We start from the raw sequence: 16,404 nt of genomic DNA, 5'->3' as shown, positions 1-16,404 counted from the left end.
GGCCCATTCCATCTGCAGTGCTCTTACCATGGGGTGTTATGGTGATAACAGCAAGTTACTAATGATGTATAGGCCTCATCTTGCAACATCTCTTTGTTACTTATAGACTATGCCCATTAGTGTTTGCAAGATCCGGCACTATATCAAGAAAAGAAATATTGAACATTTCCATTTAATTTGTGAGTCTGAGGTTGACTAAACTACTGCTATTGGATTTTATTACTAACATCCTGCTGCCATGAATGATCAACAGTAATAATGCCATTATTACTCTCTCTCCTCTATTTAGCTTCTAATTCTCCTTCTGGTTGAATGCCATTTCTAGTTATTCAAGTAATCAGAGAAATCCTGGAATTAATTTTGATAACTTCAAATGTTTTTCAGCTGAAACAGAAGTTAGATGTTATGTAGGGCAGCTGACGACAATGGAACATATTTTTTACTCCCTTTTAAACAAAATAAAATAAAAGGCATAAAAAATATCAGAGTAGAGCAAAAATTCAAAAGTACTCTTAAATGAAGATTGATAGAATGATTGTCTAAATTCTGTATCAGTTCATTATCAGCTATCACCACCTAGTGGCAAAAGGAGTCAAGCTACATAAATTTGCCAACCTCTATTTTTATATATAGATTTTTAATAACACAAATGTTCAGATCAGGTCAATAGTAGATAAAATCTTTACATTTGGTTACCATTTCTCAGGCCTGATTCTGAACTCACACTGGCTTTTACAATAATGTAGCTTTATTTGTTTCAGTGGAGCAACTTCTATTTTACACTAGTTTAAATGAGATCAGAATCAGGCCTGTTATCTATTAGATATGAAGCATATTCATTGATTAAACTTAAGTTTACCAGGGCTGGTTTTATTCTTGTACATATGCTGCATGTGATAAACAGATTGAGAGAAAGATGGTCTTGAACCAAAACCCAACTTCAGATGTAATCCACTCCTCTAGCCCATTACAGAAACACATCGAAATTTCTAACAAAAATTTAAATGTTATGGCTTGGGCTTTTCTCTGCTTATATAAAAAGGTCACAAGCCTGATCCTAAAACAAGTGGGGATCTAGTAAACCATTTTTTTATATGGCTTTTATGGGCTATAGCTCAAACACACTTTGAGGAATAACTCCCCTCTCTCCCTCGTCAGCAAAGCATGTGACAAATTAATTTCCATATATACATCTCATTTCAGTCAGGCTGCACGGTAACTCTTATTTAACTCCTAGGAAAGTAAATAGTTGGATAATATACACACATGTATAGAAACCTTTGGATTTTTTTTTCTTTTAAGGACCAATCCTGAATCAGAAAGGCATAGGGTCCATACACAGAAATATGATATTTTGGGAGTGGATTTCTATTCTCTTCCTTTCTGTGCAATTCTTTTCTTTGCCCCTGAATGGTCACTGGGATCTTTAATAAAATTGACACATCATTATGTTCATAGACTACAATATAGGGGATGCTGTGTTATTCCCTTCTATATGAATATATACTATGCTAATCTGGTATTTGCTGTTTTTGCCTTTTCATTGTATTTCCATGAGATAGAGTCCTGGAAGCTGAAAGTTCCATCTGTCTTTTGGCAGATTCCCTGCTAAACATTGTGCGTTCCATTGAATTTCATTGAGTTCCTGTAATTTTTAAAATATAAACCTAAAAACAACTAATTCCATTCCTGCAGGACAGATGAAAGAATAGAAAGCTTCAGAACTGTATCAGTAACAATATAGATGTTATATTCTCTTCCTCTTGTTAACATGCATGGAACAGACTAAAAATGCCAATTGGTTTCTTTTAGAACAGACCCCCCTGGAGACTAAAAATGAGATTAATCTGGACATAATTTGTATGGCTATAAGCATGGAGAATGTTAATATATGGATTCTGCTATTTTGCCATCTCACCTACATCAACATTGTCAATTTCAAATTTTTTGAGGTCATTTGTGTATATCTACAACATAGGGAGATCAAAAGAGGCGCATATTTATTATCCATGTTCATGCTTCAATTAGAGATAAAGTGCCCAGAACTAGGTTAACATAACCTCAGTTTGGGAAGATTTTCAATGATTAGTTCACTTTTCAAAACAAGCTGATCTTATGGACTCAAGGATTATAAACTAGGGCATTTGTACTTGTCATGTGTTAGCAACAGGGATGTTTTGAAAATACCTGAAGAATCTAGAGCATTTAATTGCTAGGAAATACACCAGAAAACATGAGGAGAGAGACTATTTGGTTGTGTGTCCTACATTAGGTGTTTTCCCCCCTTAAAATTTTCAACTGTGAGAGCACTAGCACAAACAGAGTCCCAAGCAACCACCAATAAGCATTGTACTCATGATAGGTATGTACAAGAAGTACTGTAAATACCCTGGTATAATGGGGTCGACAAATCCCAAGCTGAGCATAGACAGAACGGGAGGAGTGCTTCTCCTGTTTACAGGCAAGCGTCTTGACCACACCCCCATGCAGCTGCCAGAGCTGCCAATCATGGAGGCAGGAATCTACAGCTTTAGTCAGCAGAGGAAACAAAGCCTGCTATAACAGGGAGAGAACAGAAAGGGAAATGGGGGCAGAAAGGCCTGGGGCAGCAAAAGGGTGACATCCTCAAAGCCAGGCTGTCTCCATGAACACAGTCAAAGAGACTGAAGCAGACTGCTAGACTTAATTAGAGGTGAGAGTGCAAGAACTGCCTCAATGGGGGGCAAACTAAAGAGGGCCAGTCAGGAGCAGCAGAGACCCCCTCGAAAGACCACACCAGGAGCTGGTGACACCTGATAAAGATGAACACCACAATTTTATAAACATCCAGATGTTAATGGTGTTCATTATAGGAACCGACTGTGAAAATGAGGTTGGATCCAAATTCAGGATAGTGTGACACTGAGGTTTTGGTCTGAACTATCATAGGAATAAATGCCGACCATGGAGTTCAGATCCATATCCAAAACTCATGAAAGTCTGGTGATGTTTGGATCTAGATTTATTTTTTTTCAGTGTGACCATTTCTTCATGTTGCCCTTACTTGAGTGAAACCATTTGGTAGTTTCTGGGTGCCTTCTTAAAAAAATCTACAACAAAACTTTGTTTAGCTCTCAGTGTGGTCTCCATGTCATAAATACTTACAGCTCTTTATTTTCCCCTCTGATTGTAATTTCATTACTTGTTAGTGGATACAATTTTTAAAAGCACCTAAGTGATTTAGGCGTCCCATTTTCAAAAGCGTCTTAGTCAATGTGATTTAGACTTCTCAGATCCAGATTTTTAAAGGTATTTAGGCATCTAAAGATAGGCACCTAGTGAGATGCACAGGCACTTTTGAAAGACCACAGTAGGTGCTATCTGCATCTTTAGATGCCTAAATACCGTTAAAAATATGTGCCTAAATTACTTAGATTGCAGCAGGAGCAGTTGTACAAGAGTTGTGTTTATGGAAATGAATTTGATTCCTTTAAAGTATAAACTGTACTTGTCACAATATGGAGGCTTTAGTTTGCACTCAGTACATTCTCCTCCACTTCACACAGATCTCTGTTCCCACTTTCCTATGGGTGCATTTTGCAAGTAAGTGGACACGTGACAATGTAGCGTAAACATTCTAGGGTGTACAGAGTGCAAGCAAAGCCAGTAACTGATTCATGTTCCTTTTAAGCAAATAATTCCGCTAAAATGACATTGAGTAACATGGTAAAACCACAAGATTTGTACCACATTCAATTATATGCTCAAGGATGATTGATGGGGAGAGGAATCTGAGATGTGAAATTGATTGATTGATTTCACCCTAAAATCCTAAATCTGGAATTTTGTGAATTGCAATACACATGCAGAATATTTTACTGTTCTGATAGGGTTTCAGCATATGAACTACAGACGTTGGGCAATGCTGGTCTATGATACAACATGCCAATTTTTCCTATTTGTTTTTGTGCAGTTTGAAAAAGTCTTTAAAGATGATTTCAGATGTATATTCTGCAGTTTTAATTGATTTTGGATGGAAATGTATATTTTGTATACATTACAATGACTAGCTTATTTAACTTTATTTTTAAAATCCATGTTTCCATTTGTATGCAGTATTCTGGGATCAAGTAGTTATCAAATCTTAATCCTGAAATGTAAAGTGTGATGAAAAACTGAATACTCCTCTCTCTAACTTCCCTGGGATATCTCCCCAGGTGAATATACATATTTAATGTTTGAATTACCTTAACTTCATCCTTTCCTCCCCCAAAATAATCACAACACTGATGCAGTTCAGGATTTTGCAGGTACCTTAAGAAGTGAAGGGCCATAACTCCTGACATAACTTAAAAGAAGAGAAATAACCACATTTATATTATTCCTGTGAAAATAATTCCAGAGAGTAAAAGTTCAGTCAAGGTTACTTTCATTTTCTAGCACCTAACTGATGCATTGAAGATGTGTCAATGCCATCAAACAAATGCACATCATCTACCTTTTAGGTAGAGTATTATTCTATTTACAAATAGACATGAGCAAAATTAATTACAGAAGATGGACTTGACACACTGTGCAGATGATATAAAGTCAATACATTAGAGGCACTACAACTTAACCCCCCCCAGCCCCCCCATACAAATAGCTGTCTCTCTCAGTGAGATGCACTGCAGCTGGAGAGAATCAAGCTGTAGCTCACAAAAGCTGATGCTCAAATAAATGTGTTAGTCTCTAAGGTGCCACAAGTCCTCCTTTTCTTTTTGCAAATTCAGACAAGGAATTCATTTCCCAGGCTTTGGGCTAGCAGAATGTGAACTGATAATTTGTTGAAAAGACTATTAGCTCTTAATTCCTTTTTAGATATGAAATAGACATCTGGTGTTAAAAGCATAATGTCTGTGTTATAACCTGTAAAGTCTGAAAAAAGGGAATGACAGTAGTTCTTTGAATGGGTGCATATGGTTGTTACACTGGGCATGTGTGCGTCTCGTGCACTGGTGCCGGAGAGTTGCGGTTCTCGTAGAGGTGGCCACAGCTGTGCTCTGACATGCCTGGTGCTCAGAGCTGAGGATACAAATGGGCAAAGTCTCCCTGTCCATCTTTCAGTTCCTTCTTATGAAGGTGGTCATAGTGTGTTGTCAGCATGTTCCTTCTGTGAACAGGCCACTATAGTTAGTAGTTAATGGTACTATTGTTTTGGGGTTCCTTGGACCCCTCTCTTCTTTCTTTTCTGTCTTGCTTCTACTATTTGTTCTGCTGTTAATAACACAGTTGCTACTTTCACATGGTAAATTTTGGCAACTTTTCCAATAAACCAAAAATCAAGCTAATCCCATTTCAAAACAAGCCAATCCCTAAGTACCCTAACACTCTATGTGACTAGATCCCTCTGGCATGCAGTCTGGGACTGCGGTGGGCCCACTGTGTACCCCCAACTCTCTTCCCCCCCTTTGCCCCCTGCCCTTGCCAGGAGCCGATTTTTTAAAGAAAAAGAAAAACAAGCTACAACAAGCAACAAACCAAAAACTAGCCAACAAGCAACTCACAAGCCAATTAAGGCAAAAACAAGGCCAATTTCTGCCTTTTTTTCACTGGTTTGGCATGTCTGGTTAGTAGTCAGTGGGCTCTGCCTTGTACCAGATGAGTTTATGCCAAGGTCACCCGGCTTCAAACCCTGCTCCAGTATCACAAGCTGTTGCCCGAGAGCAGCCCTCAATCTCACTGTCTCAAGGGCTTGGGTGAGGGTCACATCAGGGACAGGCAGTCTGATTTTCTGGGGCTTCAAGATGAGAACTAAGATGCAAATTGAGGAGCATTTTAGGCCACCCATTACTGTTTTCCTTTGTAAGTGGAAGTGTTTCTCTGTCTGGATGGCTAGCCACAATGTGTCTCCTACACAATCCATAATTCAAAAGATTTTGGACTACTGAGTCAGGTTTTTTGGCAGTCAGCTCCATTAAAATGCTCCTGGCTGCAATCTGAGCATTTTATCCCCATATTACAGGTGGGGCTGTATTCTCTAATCCTGTGACTACTAGGTTCCTAAAAGGCTTAGGTGGGAACAATCTTTCTATCAGATCCTCTACTCCACAGTAGGATTTAAATTTAGGGCTTGTCTACACTTAAAATGCTGCAGCGGTGCCACTGAAGTGATTCAGTGTAGATGCTACCTATGACAATGGGAGGGCTTCTCCCATCAGTACAGGGACTCTACCTCCCTTCGAAGAGATGCTATGTCAATGGGAGAAGCCCTGCCATTGACCATGGGTCTGTCTACACTAGGAGTCAGGCATGCCTAACTGTGTTGCTCGGGAGTGTGGATTTTCTATATCCTTCAATAACATAGTTATACCGACATAAGTTGTTAGTGTAGAACAAGCCTCAGTGTTATCAGTCCTTATGTGTCCGCCTTTCAAAATGAAAGCCACCTGTTCATTATTACACCTCTCAGCAAAGGTACCCTTTCTAACAGCCATCACCTCAGTGAGGAAAGTAGGAGAGTTATGTGCCCTGTAAACAGATCCGCCATACATTGTGTTTTTTACAAGGCAAGGTACAGGAAAGCCCACACCCAAGTTTCTCTCCAAAGTAGTATCTGATTTTTCACCTCAACAAATCAATATATTTATCAGCATTGTGTCCAAAGCCACATGCTCCTGAAGATGAACAAAAGCTCCACATTTTGGATATTCACCAAGAACTGGCCTTTTATCTGGATAAAACAGAGACCTTTCAGGTCTCTTCACAGCTATTCATCTGCACAGAATGAATGAGAGGGCATCCTGTAACAGGGCAACAAACTGTCCAAGTGAATCACCAGCTGTATTATCACATGCTACAAGATCAAAGGCATCATGCCTCCTGAAGAACTGTCTGCGCAGTCAGTCAGAGGACGCTCAGCCTCCAGGGCATTTATGGAAAATGTCCCTATTGTGCACATCTGCAGAGCAGCAACATGGTCTTCATTATGCAATTTCTACCGCAGCAAGGGAATGATATGAGTATGGGGAAGGCAGTCCTGGAGCCCCTTTTCCAATGAGGCTCCCCACCTCCATTGGAAACTGCTTGGCAATCACCGAGTGTAAGGGACATATGCAAGCACTTGAAGAAGAAAGACTTACCTCTTGTAACTGTTGTACTTCAAGATATATTGCATATATCCAGTACGTGACCCACACTCCTTCCCTAATCCCTCGGGTAATGCTGCCCTATAGGTACCACTAGGGAAAACTCTCCATCACTGGTGGATGAGGCACACGCACACCTAGTGTAATGAACATCTACAATATATTTTGAAGGACAACAGTGGCAAGAGTGACCATTTCTTTTTCTCCTAATGATATAAAATAATGAGGTAGCAATTTATTTCTTACAGTAAGGCCCCGATCCTGTACCTTCACTTATACATACACTTAGCTTTAATCATGTGAGCAGTCTCATGGGAGCTCATGTCTGTAGAATCATGGCCTTAATGTTATAATCCGATTTCTAAGAATATGAATCCACTAGTATATGTGGATCATGTACAAACTAAATCTGAATTGAAATAGCCTCACATATCTTCTTGACATGAAACTCTAGAGACTGTCTTAAGGACCCACACATAATAACTATATGTATAGAAGAGGGAAAAATCAATCTTTTTGACTGCTAAAGAAGCTTTTTAGCTGCTTAGTTGGATAAGTTGCACTTGTGGGTTATTCACAGTCCCTACTGACTAGACATGTATTCATTCATTCCTGGTCTGATCCAAGGCTCATTGAAGTCAAAGGCAAGCCTCTCAAAAGCTTCACTGGGTTTTGGATCTAGTCTACAAAGTGTTTACCATGATTTTGAATGGTTTGTCTTCACTTTTCTTTTTTAAATTACTGCACTCACCTGTAATGTTATATAATATACTGTTGTACCTCAGACTTGCTTTTTTTAATTTTCAGAATTTCCAAGTTATTTACTAATGGTAACTTCTCAGAGAAAGCATTTCATTTGAGTTCAATCTGATTGTATTTCTCCTCTTTAAATACTGTCAAGGCTCTTATTTTGATAAGCTGTATGTTATGATTGTTAGAAGCCCATAAAAGATAGTGAAATGCCAATATTTTATATTTCCAATGTAATATGTAGAATTCTATTTACTTTGTGTATCTTAAATCAGAAGGTGATGGGGAAGTTTTCAGAGTAGCTGTGTTTAGGCAAAAGTCTCTAAAATTGTTGGAGGTCAGTTAAGGAAGACTATTTGTAACTTTATCTGAATAATGTAGTATATGGCATTAGCAGGCTGAGGAAGAAGAAATTTGTTTGCAGTAAGAGGGAAAGGTTTTGTACGTATTGAGAGGAGGAGAACTTTTGGGGGTTGGGGCATTTTAAGGAAATGAATCCATTGGTTTATCTGTATATGTTTTATTAAATATGTAGCATTGCCTACAGGTCTGCATAAATTCTTGATAAGTTTACATAAATAAATTGGTGTCATCTGGGAGATATCTCTCCTGAAAGTGCAGACCCAAAGGGCTAAATTCTGGTTTCATGTACCCATGTCAGGGCTGGCTCTAGGCCCCAGCAAAACAAGTAGGTGCTTGGGGTGGCACACTTCTAGGGGCGGCATTCCGGCGCCGGCCATGTCGCCCCTAGAAATGTGCCCCCGCCACCCAGCTCGCCTCCGCTCCGCCTCCACCCGCTCCCCTGAGCGCGCTGCCGCCGCTCCGCTTCTCCCTGCTCCCTCCCAGGCTTGCCGCGCTCGAAACAGCTGTTTGGCGCGACAAGCCGGGGAGGGAGGGAGGAAAAGCCGAGCGGTGGCGCAATCAGGGGAGGCGGCGGTGGTGGAGCAGAGGTGAGCTGGGGCGGGGAGCGGTTCCTCTATGTCCCCCCCCCCGTTACTTCCTGCGCTTCCCCCCTCGCTCACCTCTGCTCCGCCTGCTCTGCCTGAATGCGCTGCCTCTCCCTCGCCTGAGAGGGAGGGGGGAGAAGTAGAGCGGTGGTGTGTTCAGGGGAGCAGGCGGAGCGGAGGTGAGTTAGGGCGGAGGGTTGCTGGGGGGAGCCGCAGGAAGCAATGGGGGGGGAGGGGAAATGCGGCACGCCTGGGGGAGGAGGAGGGGCTGGGGATTTGGGGAAGGGGTTGGGAAGGGGCGGGCAGCTGGGGCAGGGTGGCATGAAAAAAAAGCAGGGGCGGCCCAAACTTTTTTTGCTTGGGGCAGCAAAAATCCTAGAGCCAGCCCTGACCCATGTGCAGTGCCCACTGAAGTCGATATGAATTGCACTAGTATATCTGAGGGAAGGATTTGGCCCTAAAACAGTATGTAGACATTTATTTATTTAGCTGTTGTTGGAAGCATTAGAGAGGCAAGGTGCGTGAGGTAACATCCTTTATTGGACCAATTTCTGTTGATGAGAGACAAGCTTTCAAGCTATACAGAGCTCTTTATCAGGTCTGGGAAAGGTACTCTGAGCATCACATTGCTCCTTCTCTCCCCCCTTTTTTTCCTATGTCTGCAGAGGTGTTAACAGGCTAATCCACCTTGAATGGCCCCTTAGAATATGTGGTATCTATTCAAAACAATCTGTTCCATCTTGTCAAGGTTCCTCCCCCACTCTGAACTCTAGGGTACAGATGTGGGGACCTGCATGAAAAACCTCCTAAGCTTATCTTTACCAGCTTAGGTCAAAACTTCCCCAAGGTACAAAATATTACGCCCGTTATCCTTGGAATGGCCGCTACCACCACCAAACTAATACTGGTTACTGGGGAAGAGCTGTTTGGACGCGTCTTTCCCCCCAAAATACTTCCCAAAACCTTGCACCCCACTTCCTGGACAAGGTTTGGTAAAAAGCCTCACCAATTTGCCTAGGTGACTACAGACCCAGACCCTTGGATCTTAAGAACAATGAACAATCCTCCCAACACTTGCACCCCCCCTCTCCTGGGAAATGTTGGATAAAAAGCCTCACCAATTTGCATAGGTGACCACAGACCCAAACCCTTGGATCTGAGAACAACGAAAAAGCATTCAGTTTTTTACAAGAAGACTTTTAATAAAAAATAGAAGTAAATAGAAATAAAGAAATCCCCCCTGTAAAATCAGGATGGTAGATATCTTACAGGGTAATTAGATTCCAAAACATAGAGAACCCCTCTAGGCAAAACCTTAAGTTACAAAAAAGATACACAGACAGAAATAGTTATTCTATTCAGCACAATTCTTTTCTCAGCCATTTAAAGAAATCATAATCTAACACATACCTAGCTAGATTACTTACTAAAAGTTCTAAGACTCCATTCCTGTTCTGTCCCTGGCAAAGACCAGCATACAGACACAGACCCTTTGTTCCTCTCCCTCCTCCCAGCTTTTGAAAGTATCTTGTCTCCTCATTGGTCATTTTGGTCAGGTGCCAGCGAGGTTACCTTTAGCTTCTTAACCCTTTACAGGTGAGAGGAGCTTTCCCCTGGCCAGGAGGGATTTCAAAGGGGTTTACCCTTCCCTTTATATTTATGACAATCTTGTATGTAACTGTGACACTCTGAATACCTTTCCCAGATCTGAAGAAGAGCTTGGTCTAGCTTGAAAGCTTGTCTCTCTCACCAACAGAAGTTGGACTAATAAAAGCTATTACCTCCCCCACCATGTCTCTCTAATATCCTGGGACCAAGATGGCTCCAATAAGACTGAATACAACACTAGAAGCATTGACAGTCTCCTCCAAAACAGACATCACGTCTCTCTCTTTGCCTTGGTTAGCCAGGATGGACATAGCTCCAGTTTACAGCTTGTAGCCTGAAGCAGAGAAGACCTTGCATTTATTCCTTCAGGATCTTGCTCTGAAACTGTGAAGCACTAAGTACTGTCTGCAAAGCAACATGAAAAGTCCTCACGGTGAGGAAAAACTTGACCATAAATGAGTGGAGGTACCACAGATTAGCCAGGTTACATGCCACTCAGAACAGTTCTGCTATGTGTGAGAAGCTATAACAGAGCAAATCCAGAATATATGATTTTAAAAGCTATTTATTGGCCTGAGCCAAAGCCCATTGAAGACTATGGCAACATTCTAAAAACAAAATTGCCCATTTGACTCCTGTAAATGGTTGTGTGGAACTCAGAGGACTTCCTTAAAAATTTGGACCTAAAATCTACTTTTGTGAAATTAATTCTTAGCCTCCCTGCTGTCTTTTCAAACAGTGATTTAGGGTACTAGCATGACAGGTTGGCTACCAATTAGAGTTACATTTTGGGACCCAGGCAACATGTAGCATCAGAGAGGGCTAAAAACACGTAGCATGCAGTGAAATTGTAATGCACTGCTTTTGGGAATATGCATCATAAATAAACACCTGAAGTTTCTGCTGCCGTTGCTGCTTAAAATGAGAACTTAATTCATCAACAAAAGTACCAAAATAGTCTGGAATTTGTTTGTGGGCCTATTTGCTTTTATTGCGTTTATATTTGCTTTTTTGAAAGTTACTCCTCACACAAGTTGAGTATTGATTTCCATTTGTCAATTCTATACAGCCCTTTCTATCTTTACATTCTAGTTTCATTGAAACAATGTAAAGTATGTGTCTTTATTAATTATTTTATACAGCATTTAAGCCAATGTTGAAACTATGCCTGCTTCAAGAAAGATAAAATTAGTTTGCCAAACCACCAAATGCATTTCAAGGTCATTGTTTGTTTATATCTCACATCCCAGAGGGAAGAACCAAATTGCAAAACATTGAAGCTAAATAGAATGTGGCATTAGCAGTGAAATGAGAATGGACATTTTGTTCACAACACCAGGTTCTATTTATAAGAGTCTATTGAACGTTTTATCCAGTAAAATCACTTCTGGAATAAAGTGAACTACTGCTTGTACACAAAACACTAAAATAGTCTACTCCAAACACTTCAGACAGGATCTCTGGAAATAATCAACAGTAGGATGATGCAAGAAGAAACCGCAGTAACCATTTGGTGATGCAGAATAAAGGGACAGGATTTCACTCAAGGAGTTGACTACCATTGTAGTGCATTATTAGGAACAGCAGAAGTGGTAATTTGGTAGACATAGTTGATGTTGTTATTGGTGCCCATTCCCTTGAATATGAATATTTGAATATTTCCAGTAACTCTTCTGGAAACAAAAGACCTTATTTAGAGTGCCTCAAATAGCCTGAAATTCCCTGTATTGTTGAGATAATGAGGGATCAAATGCCTTCAAGTGCTTTAAAAACAGGCTATTTCTTAAACTGGCAGGAGCACATCAGAATGGCAGTGGTACTTCTCTGTGCTACTGTAATTAAGGGTCTGTCAGGATTTCCATTAGAGTCTCCTATTTTCCAGCACTGAAATTTTACAAGGCTGTTAGAACATTTTGTTTTAAGATAAAAGCTGACTCATAAGGTCTAAATGAGTGGACGCTGTTTTGAGATTTCAACATCCATTGAATCATTGTAAAGGGGTAGAAGATGTAGGACTCGAAGCTGCAATTTTCAAAGCAATCGAAAAGGAACTAGGCAACCACCTCTTATTCACTTTCCATTGGATTCAGCTTCCTAACTTGCTTACGCCCCTTTGAAGATACCAGCCTAATAGTTCTTGGCTTCAGATATTTGTATTTCTATTTTAATTTTAAAAAGAAAAAGCTTTGTAATTTTAAATGAACATTTTTACATTCCAAAATGTAGAATAGGCAAAAAACCGCACCTAAACAAAAATGTTACATTAAATGTACTGCATAGTGTTAGGATATAGATATTCAGGCCTGTCTGTAAAGGCCTATACTCTAAGAATTTAGGTGTATTCTTATCACTTGGCTAGTTATAGAGGTATAAAAGAAAGAATCAAAATCACTGTCTGCCAGTGTAAGGTCCTTCTCTTACTGTGACAGTCTGAGGCCCTGTGCTTAGGCTAAGGCCTTTGCCTAAGCAACAGAGGCAGCCATAAGCTGGGAAGCGACCGGTCACATCCTCACATTCCAACCTAGTCACATTGAAATAAGGTGCTTTTGGGCTGTTAAGAATACAATCCTGTCCTGATAATGCCTGTCTCCTCCAGAGAAAGGGAAGTGCCTAGAAAATGTAAAAGGAAACTTAGTTTGATAGCATCCTGTCTGGCAAGAACTCACTTATCAATAGCTGGGATGTGAAATCCTCACTTCTATATTGTTTTGTCATTATAGTTCCCACTTTGCTATTGTTTTTCTGTATAATCTCTGTCTGGTTCTGTGATTGTTCCTGTCTGCTGTATAATTAATTTTTGCTGGGTGTAAACTAATTAAGGTGGTGGGATATAATTGGTTACATAATCATGTTACAGTATGTTAGGATTGGTTAGTTAAATTGCAGTAAAATTATTGGTTAAGATATAGCTAAGCAGAACTCAAGTTTTACTATATAGTCTGCAGTCAATCAGGAAGTGGAGGGGTGGATGTGTGGGAGGGAAATGGGAACAGGCAGTGGGGGTGGGGAAATTGGAATCATGTTTTGCTAAAGGGGGAAATGGGAACAGGGACACAGGTAAGCCTCTACGGTGTCAGAGCTGGGAAGGGGGACACTAAGGAAGGAAACTGGAATCATGCTTGCTGGAAGTTCACCCCAGTAAACATTGAATTGTTTGTACCTTTGGACTTTGGGTATTGTTGCTCTCTGTTCATGCGAGAAGGACCAGGGAAGTAAGTGGGTGAAGGAATAAGCCCCCTAACACATATATAGATTTTTTCCCGCTATTTTAAATATTAATATTATCTGTGCCATAAAATAATGGACATGATTGATACTTTGTAGTGTTGGTGGAGCAATTATGTTCAGCTGAAGATCAGATATTCACTTAAAAACATGTCTACAAGACATGCAAGATATTTCCATGCAGGAGCCATTTTGGCCTACGGAGTAACTAATTAATAATATTCAGACTCAAAGATATCCTTTCGAGGTTTTTCATCTTCTTTTACAATGTCTTAATACCACTTCTTCCCACAGCTTTTGTTTCTACGGAAGTTTTCTTCCTCAAAAAGCAATTAAATCTTTTCAGAAAAAGGCATTTGTTTCAAATTCATTTGTACATCTTTGCAGGATTGGGGCCCAATAAACTTACAGTTATGTAAACTGCCACTTAATATAATGTGGTGGTGTACCTGTGCTGGTCCCAGGATATGAGCGAGACAAGGCAAATGAGGGAATAGCTTTTATTGGACCAACTTCTGTTGGTGAAAGAGACAAGCTTTTGAGCTCCACAGAGCTCTTCTTCAGAGTTGTTCTCAAAAGCTTCTCTCTTTCACCCACAGAGCTGGTCCAATAAAAGTTACTACCTTATCCACCTTGTCTCACTAACTAATGAAGAGTGCCATGGGGGGGGGGAGTGGGGGCGGATATTTTTCTTTTGTATTCGTGCCCCTATCTGCCATCATTGCACAAACATGCACTGTACTATTACATAGTTCATAAACACAATAACTGAGAAATACATCTTTGTTATTAGAATTTTTATATTCTAAAAATTTTTTCTGGGGCTTACAGAATATTTCAATTTCTTTGCAACTGACTGGTTTGGCATTGAGTCAGCAAATGGTGTCTTTACCAGTTTAGGATTTAGAAAGTTAAAGAACATGCAACTTTCTTTTTTTAAAAGTGCAGCTTATAGTAAAGATTTCAAGTGACGACAAATAATAAAATAAGCCTCTCATGCATGACATACGAATAGTTGTGCTTAACTTTGGTGACTTATCATCCAAAAAAAGTAGACAAGGTATTGAAAAATAAAAAAATGACTTTTACTCTTGACTAAATAAAGAAACGGGCTAATGGGTTTTACTTAAGTCCTTTCTAAACGTCCCCCTTTATTAGCTTCATAAAGAGATCTGCAATTTTTTTCAAAGAAAGCTGATAACGTGGGAAGCAGTAGAAAAGTTTAAAAGAATTTTTGGCTGCATGGATTGCACAAGATGGTTCTCATCAGATACTACCGGACAAAAATCAGCATGCAATACAATTAACAATTTTTTTTTTACCAGCACATGACATATAACATGACAAAATGATAAATTTGACAATGAGATATCTAAACAAATATTAAAATGTCAACAATTTAAATACCTGAATTTTTTTACACTGTGACTTTCAGTTGAAACAGTGTTGTGAAAGTTTAAACACGCACGTGATAGTTCCATTTACATTATCTTAAATAAAAGTGAGAACTCCATCGTTTCATTCTTCACTATGATACATTCTGGGAATTACATACAATGAAAAATGTGTGACATTTGTTGTTTCCTGCAGTTTAGCATATTAGTCTTCTATATCAAATATATTGCAAATCTAGAGTTTATTGCAGCAATAGTCATGGTGATATGTTTTCTTCTGCTTCTTCTCACTGTTAGGCTTACAGTCATAATTATAAAAAACAAGTAACATTTTCTGCACATCTTTATATATGTACTTTAAAAAACAGCTTCCACAAAGACAATTTGCATCTGTTAAGAGTGTTTAAAAAATAAATTAAACAGAGACTTGACTCAGCTATTTATTTTCTTCTCGAGAAAACAATTCTTGCCAGTAATCTCAACAGGATGCTAATATTTATAAACTTGTCATAAGGATTAATGCTACCAAAAATATACACACACAATTAATTCTGAAGAACACGATGATCAAGTAGAATCCTTTTAATTGGCACAAACCAGTGGAAGTAGAGACATTCCAGTTAAGGTTCCAATCCTGCAATCCTTTCTAACATCCTTACTCATATGTGTTTATTTGAAATCAATGGAAGTATTAGTGTGTGAAAGGAGTATTCATACAGATGAAAATTTGCAGGATTGGGACCTAAATTATCATCCCAATTAAGAGAGGATCATGTAACACACTGTGCTGGTAAATATTCATTAATTGCCTAAAAACACATAATACAGTGGAACACGCTGGCACATAGTGTACCTTATCTTTCCCTCTAGCTGCTGATTATGGGTATGTCTACTCTGCAGTTAGACACCGGAGGCTGGTCTGTGCCAGCTGACCCTGGCTCGGGCTAAGGAGCTGTTTAATTGAGGTGTAGACATTTAGGCTTGGGCTGAAGTCTGAGCTCTAAGACCCTATGAAGTGGGAGAGTCCCAGAGCTCGGGCTGTAGCCTGAGTCCAAACATTTACATTGCAATTAAACAGCCCCTCAGCCTGAGCCCTGGCGTGAGCCCGAGTCAGCTGCCATGGACCAGCTGCAGGTGTCTAACTGCAGTGTAGACATGGACAAAGTAGCTTCTGATTGTAGGCCTGAGCTCCCCAGTTCAATTCCTGCTGATCAACAATGGCAGGAGTTGTAACATACTGAAAATACAAAGCATATAGCATTTTCAAAGCAAACACTGAAGTTAATTGAGCTGTGTCAATTTACACCAGCTTGGAATTTGGCCCTAGGTAAAATCAATTTGTTTAGCAGCTATAGTAAAGCAGGGAAGGAGCAT

General features: G+C 39.8%; 1 protein-coding gene; it reads left to right on the top strand.

Annotated features, from left to right (window-relative positions):
• Positions 1 to 16,404, top strand: part of RTKN2 (rhotekin 2) — a 354,426-nt gene that overhangs the window by 220,299 nt on the left and 117,723 nt on the right.

The sequence above is a fragment of the Caretta caretta genome, chromosome 7 (assembly GCF_965140235.1).
Source record: "Caretta caretta isolate rCarCar2 chromosome 7, rCarCar1.hap1, whole genome shotgun sequence".
Classification (NCBI taxonomy): domain Eukaryota; kingdom Metazoa; phylum Chordata; order Testudines; family Cheloniidae; genus Caretta; species Caretta caretta.
Note: the sequence above shows the minus strand (reverse complement) of the source record. Positions and strands in the feature narration are given on the sequence as shown.